Source organism: Ochlerotatus camptorhynchus, unplaced genomic scaffold (assembly GCF_037179485.1).
Source record: "Ochlerotatus camptorhynchus isolate MF236.1 unplaced genomic scaffold, CSIRO-AGI_Acam_v1.1 ptg000312l, whole genome shotgun sequence".
NCBI classification, from domain to species: Eukaryota; Metazoa; Arthropoda; class Insecta; order Diptera; family Culicidae; genus Ochlerotatus; species Ochlerotatus camptorhynchus.
In genome coordinates, this window is record NW_027040800.1 from 1,908,192 (window position 1) to 1,920,154 (window position 11,963).

An 11,963-nucleotide genomic window follows, 5' to 3' on the forward strand; every position below is an offset into this window, starting at 1 on the left:
CCTCCAAAATGAGGCGCACCTGGAAGTATAAAGGACCACTCTATCTGCTGCTGGTCAAGCTCCTTTACGATCCTCTTCAGCTCTTGATTGGTTCCAGTATAATTCATTCCGTTATATCAGTAAGGATTTTCTGAGAAACACCACGAATTGCCAGAAAACAACGTATGTATGCATGTAAAGAGTACAACCCAGCGCTTCTCTACACGTCGTCCAACCTTCACCGTTAGTGGTCCAAAATAGTCGATTCCTGTATAAGTAAAAGGAAAAACAAAAGGGGCGTCCTTTCTTGGGGTAAATTACCCAACTGCGCAACGGTTGGTTTGGCACGTAGCTCTCTACATGTCACACATGTTCGTGCAAATTTCTTAACTTGTGAACGAATCTTCAAAATCCGGTACCGATTTTTCGAGTTATTTATAATAGTTTCCAGTCCTTGATGAGCATTGGCGTTGTGAAACGTCTTGATCAGTAGGTTCGTGAAATTATGGTTGTCTGGTAGAATTACAGGATTATTCACATCAAATGTTTTGCTATTATCTTGAATGCGACCTTTCATCCTTAAGATTCCTTTTACCATGATGGGAGAGTATGCTAACAATCGGCTTGACTTTTTCATATAACCGGTCGTCCGTTAGCTGTTGATCTCTTCATGGAATGCTTCCATCTGTACTCTTCTATACCACACGTTTTTGCCTCTTCCATATCCTGCACGTTGATTGATAACTTCTTTGGTTTATTCTTTTTGGGAATCCCAAGAATTTTTCTCATCTTCAAATAATATGCTGTCGATCTTATTAAACGGTTGTAGTCAGAAAATCTGCTGATATTGGGCAAATCCATAGTATCCTCACAAACTTGATAGTATACCGATTCTTTTACAGCTTCAATTTCCGAGTGATAATTCACGGATTCATTTGATAACATTGTTACGCACCTTACGTTGATGGAGCTTTAAAAACTCTGGACCACTCAGCCATTCGTTGATGCTTGCAAATTTAGATGACTTTGTAGCTAGGTCAACTATTCAATTCCACATTCCGGTGTTGCGTCCATTTTTTTTTAACTTTTCCTACTCGGGATCCCACGTACGCGTTCAATTTTTCCTTCGTACATAGCCAAGCCAGACAAATCTTGGAGTCCGTCCAAAAGTACGTTGACGTCACTTCTACTTCTAATTCTTCTTGTACCACCTTCATCAGTTGATTAGGAAGAACACATCCTTGTAATTTGAGCCTGGGAATCGTTTGCGATTTAAGAGGCGCCACTCTTGATTTGGCAAGAACTAAAGCAACATGAGTTTTGCTGAAGTCTCGATGCACATGTATATCACGCTCGCAAAAGCTTTATCACTTGCATCCGAAAAATCATGAAGTTCGACACTGCCAAATGAAGGAACATCATTAAAATAGTATCTTGGTGCTCGGACCTCCTTAAGCATCGAGGTTTGTTCAAGCCATTTAATCCACTTTGAAATCAGACCGTCAGGTAGTTTATCATCCCAATCCACTTGCAAACGCCATAAGTCTTGAAACATTATCTTCAAATGGATTGTGATTGGACTAAGCACATTCAACGGATCGAAAATACTCATCATGAATTGCAGTAACTGTCGCTTGGTAGGAATATCAGCTCCAGAACGAAACTTTACATCAAGCTTCGGGAAGTCCAAAGGAAAGACAAGCTCGTCAGTATTTAAATGCCATTTCAGATCAAGGACACGAGCCTCCGCACTCGGTTCAGCTCTCATCGAGGAATCCAGAGATTCCAGCACTGTGCTAGAGTTGGAGACCAATTTCACCAATTCAAATCCACCTTGTTTGTGCGCCTCGATAACCTTTTTTTGCTAGATCAATTGCTTCGTCTTCGGTGTCTGTTGAATCAAAATCATCCCCGTAGTGCTGTTTAACTATTGCACTTTCTACTCCAGGAAAGCGATCTTCAAGTTCCTTCGCATTGAAATTCTGGAGCTGAAGTACGATCCATGCCACTCCAGAAGAAACGTTGAGAGTTTTGATCCAACCATCTATAAGGACTTGATGAAACATCTCTTTGATATCTGCCATGAAAACTACCTTTATCTGTCTCCCTCTCATAAGTACGCCTATTAATGACGGAACGAAATCTGGTCTTTTTAGCAACAAATCATTCAAGGAGAAACCGTGGGATTTTGCTTTAGCGTCCATTACCAAACGAAATTTGTTAGCACTAACAACACTAAAATGTGGCGTACTTACAAGTATTTGGTGTTTCAGTCAATTCTTCAGATTTCAGCTTCCTCGCATAGCCCTTTGCCACATCATTGATCTTTTGACAATACTGTTCAGTGAACTTTGGGTCAGCATCCATCTCCTTTTCTATAATAGCCAGACGACGAAGTGCCTGAGGCTTGCTGTCAGGAAACGTGAAGTTGTTGTATTTATAAATTTGACCAATTTCAAAACGGTCCCCACAACGTTTCAACGTTGATTGAAGTCTTCCTCATTGCCTGCTAGTTTCCAACAAGAATGTTTGCGCGAAATAAATTTCTTCAGACAATTGCAAATGTCTTCAAAGTGAAGACATGCCTTCTAATCTGGCATCCCTGGTTGAGAAATGTAGAGCAAATGCCTCAGTGCATATTTTGTAATGAATGTTCCTTTTGCGTGTTGTTTCAACCTAATCGAGCCCCCGCTCCACCCCAAATGAAGTGCTTTGTGTGAGAGCGCGGTTGTAGGGTTTGATGATGCGTTTGAACTCTGGGGAATAGAAGGAAAGAAATAAAGGAATGAACGGAAAGTGCCGTTCCCCGGGAGGACTCTACGCGATTACTCAGCTGTGCACGTTGTTGTGTGAATAAGAAAGCGATATTTATTGCCAATAATGTTATCGTATTGATTTGCATGCATAATGAAATCGGCGATTGTGCAATGTCAATGGTGGCGAGTTTTCTTTTTGGATTTAATGTATTCCGGAGAAATGGGTGGGTGGAAATCGAGAACGCATATTTATGGAAAACGTGAGCTGTATTTTGGAATTCTAATGATTTTTGGAGAACAGCTTACTGTAAAAGTGAAATGTTATTAGGAAACCAAACTAGTTGGTTTGGTTGGGAGTGCGATATCAGAAGTAGCCGCAGGAGGGTTGGACATTTTCTTGACCTTGGTCCATTATCGTTTATGCAAGTGTTGAGGTTGGGTAGGAGAGTATTTAGGCATATTCACCTTGACTTCTTTCAAAATTTCTAACTCTTCCACTGATGTCGTTTAACAAAACCCCTATGATTAAATTTCACAAATTTATTCAAAATGTGTACAGACGATGTAACAGACGTCGTATTTTGTTCTATACATCTCATAAAAGGATCTGAAATTTCAAAGCTTAACAGTCGGAAATTGCTTTCGGCCATAGAACGTCATCTGTCCCGTCCAATCAAAGAGCCACGAATCCAAAACTCACGTTTCCTGGAAGGTCAACCCGTTTGGTCTTGCTTCAATCTTCATACCGAGCCCAAAACACCAACAGCCGATTAATCATTTAGGAACCGAAACAATTTCCCAGCTTGGAACTTGACCCTCCAATCGTCACTCGATTCATTTTTCAAATCCCTACGAATCAAGATTCCCTCGCCCGTCACGTTCACGATTTTTCACAAAACACACGTTCCAATCTTGTTTTCGTCCGTTCTCGTCTGCTTGAGAAACCGAAATCTGCTTCGGAAAATCTCATTAGATCCCAACTCATTTACTCCGGACACCTTTTCAAGCAATACAAGCCGAACATCGCACGGCTTGACTTTTCATATTCGCCCGCTCCTTCAACCCAATTTAAGCTAGTAGTGGCGGAGTCTAATCGCAGTGGATCTATCCTTCCCCGCTTTCTGGCATTGAACCACTTTCATAGCATGGCAGTGGCGACGGCGGTGACGTGGCACTCGTAATCTACGAACCAACTCGAATATAAGAACTGGTAAACAAACTTTTCGCCTTTTATCGCATTCATCACCATCATCTTCGGCGTCATCTTCGTCGTCGTCGTCGTTGTCGTCATCATCAGCTTGAACCCATCAGTGGCAGAAGGTGCTATGTAGAGTTTCATGTTATTTTGCACGAAAATGACTTTTGGTTGGGAAGAAGGGGACAGCTACAGAGAGCCAAATTGTCACCAGGGACGAGGTAAGAATTAAACTTCTTTTCTTAACGATATCCACGGGATAAGAAGACCACATGCTAAGTTGTCAGGAAAGTTTTCCCGGACAATGTTTGACCGATTTATTGCCAGTGGATTAAATGGGAACAGTTTTCAGAATTGACGGGAAGACAAATTACTTGGAATTCCAGTCGATAATGAGGATTAGTGTGTCGAGTTTTTCGTGTTGATGAGGACACGATGGCTATTCTGGGGACATGCTTGAGTCATCGTTCCGTTTTCGATTGAGTAAAGAAGCACTCGTATTTAGGTTTCAAACTTAATAAAGACCACAGCATTGTAGAACAGGACCGAAAAGGTTTTCCAAATTTCCCTAAAGTTTCACTGGACTGTCAGTTCCTTGAAGAAGATCATGGTGATTTAATCTGATAGAGATCTACTGGATTTGCACTAGAAGTACTTAGAGACTATCCATAAGCTATGGAAATATTTTAAGGGCAGGAATAATCTTGAGAAAAGTTTGCAAACTCGAGGAAAATTTCGAGACTTTCAGAAAAGTTCCGCGAACTTTGAGAAAACTCCGCAATTTTCATTAAAATTTCTGGAACTTCAGAAAAGCCAGCCAACTTCAGGGGAGTTTTGAAAACTTCAAGGAACTTTTGCAAACTTCATATTATGTGATAAAACAACGAACTTTGATCATAGAAAATGTGACAGCGACATCAAGTCAGATTGTCCTATCAAGCAAAATAATCGCATATCAGTCCCATCCGAAAATTCTATCGTCCATATTTAAAGTTACAGTTCTGATTTTTCGAGATATCATAATTTTCTCTGATATTACAAAACGTGCAAGCTTCATTGCAACTAATTTGTACTTCAAGAAGGAATCAGTTTATTGACTATTATTTATCAATATTGGAAATGCAATTCGCAGCTTTGGTGGCCATTTGCTTAAGTAATAAGTTTGACCCATTTTATGTTAAAGAATCTCCTCGACATTTGACTCGTTCTGAGCCGAGCAAATCCACCAGACTAATCTTGCTCCTCTTGGTTTGGTGGGCGGCGTCAATGTTCATCTTCTTGGAACCCATTCAAAGTTCCTGAATTGGGAACACTTCGCAACACTTTCACTCTTTTGAATTTTGAAAAATCACAATCATTCCAATAGAAATTTTTTAAGATTTAGTTTCCGAATTCTTAAAGCTATCACAATTCAAGTCGGACTTGAAATTTAAACGATTTACCTCGCTAAACCTTTCCGGTCCCACCTGCTATTGAAAGTCCGTGCCACACCAAACATCCACAGATTAGTGTCGAGTTTTTATAATTCTACGAAAATGCTGCCATGAAGCCTTGCTACATAAGAATTTAGTACCAACCGCCGTTGTCGTCGCCTTCGGAATTGCATTCGTCGTCCTGTCACGGTTGTGAGTCCCTCTGCACTGGAGCCACTTACCTCCGACCAGCCAACCAACCCCTTCAGCACCTTATTTTTAATCCAAGTGGAAAAAGGTCATGTCTTCTTGTACTATGGAACAGAGCTTCTTCAGCGATAACTCTTCCAAGACTGTGTTGTGGTGGGGTGGTTAGAAGATGACATTCAGTCGGTTTCCTTAGTTTCGGCACGATCTCCGCCAGTACGAGTAGTACATGTTCGTCGTCTGTCCTCTGTCTTTCGGTTGGTTTTCCGCTGTTTTATTACCAACACCAAAATGGTCGTACATCTTGCATGTGTGCCTGGGGAAACGTTGTCGGGGCTGAAATACAAGCAAATTGAAATAAAACGGCAAAAGTCGCCGCCAAGATAACGAACAACTTTAATGGGCTTGTCAACCGAGCTGTGGGTGCTCTTGTCAGGGGGTTAGGAGAGGGTGAAGAAATAGGGTAGTAAATTGTGGTGAGTTTGTGTGCACCCACGGGTCGAAGTAAATTTCCGTGTCACGAAGAACTTTTTACGACTTTACCTGAAGCTGTCCCGGGGACTGATCCATGGTGGACAGATATTGCTATTGCTAGACGAACAAAGAGTACTAATTGTTGCTGCAGATGTCTGATTTGCGAGCGAAAATCGTGATTGGTTCTTTCTTTGGGACGAGTTTGCATCTATTAAACTAGATTAGTTGGGAAAATGTTAATGAAATGGTGGTCGTCACTAGAGAGAATCTAGTACATACTTATACTATACCCTCTCTAGTCGTCACCATCTTTGAAGATTTGATAGATTATCTGGCCTGCTTCCTCACTTCGCATTTTAAATATTTTTGTAACTCAAATCTGATTTTTCTGCAGCAAACACCGAGTAGCATTATAAATCTTGAACAAAGAAGTTGATCGTTAGTCGTTTGTCCAAGAAACTTCGATTAAGTTAAGTACCTTTGTGGATGGCGCAAGCAAAAGCTTTCAGAAATAATGCTCGTAAAACTGCCTACAGGTGTATTCCAGCCACGTGTAGAAATGCTTTCACCGACGGTTGACCCCGAAAAATGGAAATCAGAAAGCGTAGAAAGAGCAGACTATCTCGAATACAAAATGTTCACCCACACACCCGAAAGTGGAAAGCGATGTTGACCATAATTCGCTCTCGGAACTTTTACACCCTGGGAAAGCTGTGCTACACTTGATCAATCAACCGCATCTTCCGGGGGAGAGAAACGGAGGAACGGAGAACAGATCCGGTCAGTGTTCCGGACACGTAGTTTACAAGGAAGATGAAGTACCCTTTTATGGGAATACAAGTGCTGCACTCCTCCCCGATTGGGTGGCAAGCATGCAAATTTGTCCCATTTATTGTGAGGCAACGTGTGGTTTGGTCTCGGTTGCAACATCACCGAGTCAGATCTATTCCTACAATCTGATAAACGGAGCACCACTCAAGAGACATGGTTGAGTCAGAGCTCAAAAGCGAGCAAAACAACAACTTATTATATCCTTGGGGGAAACCAGCATTAAACCCGATTCAGGGTGGCCAGCGAACCGTTACAAGCTGGAAAACCAACGGAGATCCATGAAAAATCAATAAATCTTGGTTTATGGTCACCTAAATTATAAGTTTTTATTGTTTATGAATTTACAAGTTTATTCTATCTGATGATGAGTTTCTTTGCACCAACTTATTATAAAGTTTGTGAAAAATCTATTTATGAAATCGCCATGATTCAACTTCGTACGTAAAAATGTACTATGGAGTCGCTGGAAAATTTCACGATCTCAAACGACTCCTGTTCGACAACTATCAATCAGCCGTTCTCCATGGCAGAACTAAACCACGCACTAGCTAATGGCAAAGGAAACTCCGGCGGTCCCGATGATATTGGATACCCAACTCTAAAACTGCTCCCACCAAGTGGGTCTGGCTGGACAATACCCTCCCATCAGAATGGAGACACAGCCTCGTAGATCCCATTCCGAAGAACGGTGTTTCCCCAGAGCCTTCCAATTACCGTCCTATATCGATCACGTTCTGTGCCTTCTAAGTGATAAAACGGATGGTAAACCGTCGCCTGGTTCACTTCCTCGAAGAAAACAGCTATCTCCATCATCGTCAGTACGCACTTCGACCGGGGTATGGAACTAGTACCTACTTTTCTGCACTCGACCAAATCCTCGGTGAAGTCATGGGCAACGATCAACATGTGGAGATCGCCTCTCTCGACTTGGCCAAAGTCTACAACCAGATGTGGGCTCCGAGCAACTGGCTCAGTTGGGAATCTCCGGGAACATCATGCATTTTCTACAGAATTTCCTCACGAAAAGAACCTTCCAAGTGACAATTGGAAATCACCGCTCAAGGGTAGCCAGGGGTACCACAAGGTTCAGTCCTTGCCGCGACCCTCTGCTTGGTTACCATGAACAGCTATCAAAAGGTATTTACATCCTGGTGTACGCGGATGACATCCCCTTCCCCGTTGGACCGATTCAGTCGGATTCAACCTCTCTGCAATAAAAAGCGTGTGCACTCACATCTGGTAATCAAGGCACCGGCCGCCACTTCAACCGATCACAATCAACAGAAAACCGATTCCTTACAAGAAGACGATACGGATCCTCCGAGTACGACTTGGCAACCAACTCAGCTTCTTGGAGCACCTGAAAGATGTCAAAGAAAATTGTAAAGCTCGTCTTAGCCTCCTGCGAACTCTCACCAGACCCTATCGTAGCAATAACTCTAAGGCCAGCTCCTCTACGGTATTGAAAATCTATGTTCACCAGCTGACACTGTGATAGGTAAGCTGAGTTCTACATACAACAATGCGATCCGAACCGTGTCCAGCTTGTTGCCTTCGACACCTGCAGATGCCGCCTGCGTGGAGCTGGGGGTGCTTCCTTTCGCCCACGTAGTTGCCAGCACGGTGTGCAAACGAGCAGTGAGTTACATGGAGATGACATCCGGGAATGACGAGACAACCCTCATTACAGAGGCCTAACAGACTATTGAATCGATTCTGCAACTGTAACCTCCAACCTATATCCGAACTTCATCGCTGCGGTCCAAGAAGTTGGGGCCTGCCTTATAGCGAATTCGTTTATTATCGGGGTTAACACCAGTTCCAACCCAGTGCGAAACCGAACTTTTTGTCAGTGCGAACCTCAACCTGAGCTGGGTTTTAAAAACAAACGATCAAACTGACGTTTGTCAGAAAACAAGCAGACCCAATCTTGATACCCGATCCAGGTTGGAACTGAATAATAAACGAATTCGCTATTAGATTGGGCCTGACCTTGTTCGGCAGTATTCATTGCAGCCACAGCACAACCGCTCCTGATTTTATCGAACTCAGCCAGTGTTAATTCTGCTCTCTCTCCCTCTTCTATACGCTCTCGTCACCCATGGATTCAGACCATACAGGAGTATTCCTTGCCTAACACCGTCTTCGCATGGATACCTGGCCACTGTGGGATGAAGGGGAATGACGAAGCGGACCATCTAGCAGCCCAATTGTGGCTCAATTCTGTCTTTCACAACTCTTGGTCAACTATCTGGAATAATCGCACGACACTGTTCTTACGCGTGCATTTTCGTGTAGATTCTATAGATTGAGAGATAAAAATCAGAAAAGAGGCCGTTATAGCTAAAATTCACAAGACAACAGAGCCAATTAAAAGTTTCAATTAGATTGACAGAACATAGGTGCATTGCTTTTCAATGACGACCGATGACTGTTTCATTGATAGATGATTTTTTTTAGAAATATGAATCCTCAGTAGACGGGTTTTTATCAAAAGTAAGTATCACTCGAGCCATCCAAAACGTTCGTTTTTATAAATTGCTGTTATGGCTCGAGTGACACTTGCCTTCGAAAAAAACACGTCTACACGGAAACCGCAAAATACCCAATAATGGCTACAAAGTAATCATTATCGAGGGAAACTGGGACTACCCATTAAATGAGTAACATTTTACCCATTTATGAGTAATTACAACTACAAAAATAAGAAGTAAGTATTCATTTGTGAGTATCAAATACTCATAAATGGGTAGTCCCAGTCTCGTCTCCCTCGAAAATGCTTATTTTGTAATCAATATCGAGTCTTTTATAGTCATTATTGGCTATTTTGCGGTTACCGTGTACTGAGGATTCATATTTCTAAAAATATAAACTATCAATGAAACAGTCATCGGTCGTCATTGAAAAGCAATGCAACTATGTTCTGTCAATCTAATTGAAACTTTAATTGGCTTTGTTGTCTTGTGAATTTTAGCTGTAACGGCCTCTTTTCTGATGTGTTATCTCTCAATCTATGGAATCTACACGAAAACTTTGTTTGAATGAAATTTTTAGTACAGTATAAGAAACATTATGCCGTAGACTACACATTTTTATATCATATGGGTGAAAAGTTCGTAGAACAAATACTTTAAAATTCTTTACTTTTTAAGATATCTTCGAGCATGAAACTAAGTCAAACTTCAATAAAATCACTTTGAATAGTCAACCTTTGGTCACAAAGTTGGTAGATAACACATTAAGCTTCGCTATGAAAGTTGCTACAGCAGTTTTCGAGATTTCAGTCTCAAGATACAAATATTATAAGCCGTAAATTACCTTAAAAACATAAAATTAACTTGTAGCACCTCTAAATCATCGCCGATTTTGCTGAAAATTTGCACAGAAGTTCAAATTAACATGATGAACAGTAATCACGGTTGACCCGGTGCATCCCGAATATTTCTGTTAAAATGAACAGGTCTAATAACTAGATAGAGCTGGAATTAGGGCGTAACAGCCTTTGTAAACAATGACTTCTTTCGATGATTTCTAGAAAGTTAAGGCTCGCCAACGCAGATCAACCACACCATCGGGTAGGGAAATACTTCCCCTACCTAGAGGTTTAGTTGGTTTGCGTAAGCGTGCCTTGAGTTCCTAAAAATCTTCAAAATCTTCATCAATCTACCTTCTATTAACTAAGCGAGCGAGCATCTTACAACAGCAAAGTAAAAATTTTCCTGCATCTTAGATAGTGTCGCTCCCTTCGGATAGAAGTCATGGTTTACAAAGGCTGTTACGCCCTAATTCCAGTTCTATCTAGATATATATTGCGCTCTTCTCCCTTAAATGGACTGCACAGTTTGAAAGTGCAACCATGCATAAGTGTGATTAGAAGTGCTATCTGTCAAGTTCTGGCATGCGCTGTTTTATTTATGACATCTGTCATTGTTTGTTTTGATTTTTCATAGCTGTTCGTTTTCCGTCGATTTTGTGGAAATTGATTATTTACAATAGGAACATGGCCAACGTAATCCTACAGAATGTTGAAAATAAAAGAGCTAGCACGAATACTAAGTATCATTGCCTTTATGGCTACTATTTCCTCGGGCTAACAAGAGCCAGGCTTGCAATTGTGTACCGTAAGAGCAAAACAACAATCAGCGACTGGATAACATCCTACGAGGAGAATGGACTACTTTCCTCTAAGCAGCGGGAGCAAGTATTCCGGAAATTCAGTACACGACAAAGGCAATGGATTTTGGACCTCTACCATCAGAACCCGATTCTCTACCTTGAGGAATGTCGAGATCTTTTCTACCAACGATTCCAGATCAAGATTAGTGGATCATCTATCTGCAGAATTTTGCATGCTGAAGGATTGACGTGGAAGGCTTTGGAACGAAGGGCCATCCAAATCAAAGAGCATGAAATTCTCCGTTACTGCTCAGAACTAAGTTCTTTTGATTGGGATACGTATCAACTAGTATTTCTAGACGAAGTGTCGTTGGATAACAGAAGCATCTTGAGGAATCGTGGCTACGGGATCAAGGGGAAACTACTCGGTTTCCGGGGTGAATTTGTGCGTCGTCCCAGGGCATCATTCTTATGTTTTCTGGGTTTGCATGGTGTGTTGGACTGCTTTGAAACAGAGGGAACATTCACCCGGAAGATATTTTTTTAATGTTGTCGTGAATTTGCCCTAAAGAACAACAAAGTACTTCAATACCCAGGAAAGAACTCTGTATGGATAATGGATGGCGCTCGCATCCATTGCGATGCCAACATCATTCTGTATCTTCGATCCATAGGCATCATTCCAGTGTTCCTACCTCCTTACTGTCCCTTTTTCAATCCGGTGGAAATGATATTCGGCATGATGAAATCACGAATTAGGAAAGTATACGTAGAAAATCGAAACGAAAACCTGTCCCATTTGGCTCTGGAAACATTTATGGGGTTGGAAAACTATGATTGTACCAAAATTTATCATCACTGTGGATATTCACCGGGTGGAGTCTTTATCCCTTCAGTTGGGTTGTCGCAAAATGCTGGGCAGCCAAATTATGCTAAAGGAGAGTGAAGTTAACAAAAGTGTGAGTAAAAAGGCTTTATTTGAATAAAACTGTT

At 41.6% G+C, this 11,963-nt stretch overlaps 1 protein-coding gene and 1 pseudogene across 4 annotated transcripts in view; both read left to right on the plus strand.

Moving 5' to 3' along the window:
- The window catches only part of LOC135707424 (uncharacterized), a 505,282-nt gene that overhangs the window by 250,070 nt on the left and 243,249 nt on the right, over nt 1-11,963 (plus strand). The gene's annotated exons all lie outside the window — the stretch shown is intronic.
- LOC135707442 (uncharacterized) lies at nt 10,701-11,916 on the plus strand (annotated as a pseudogene).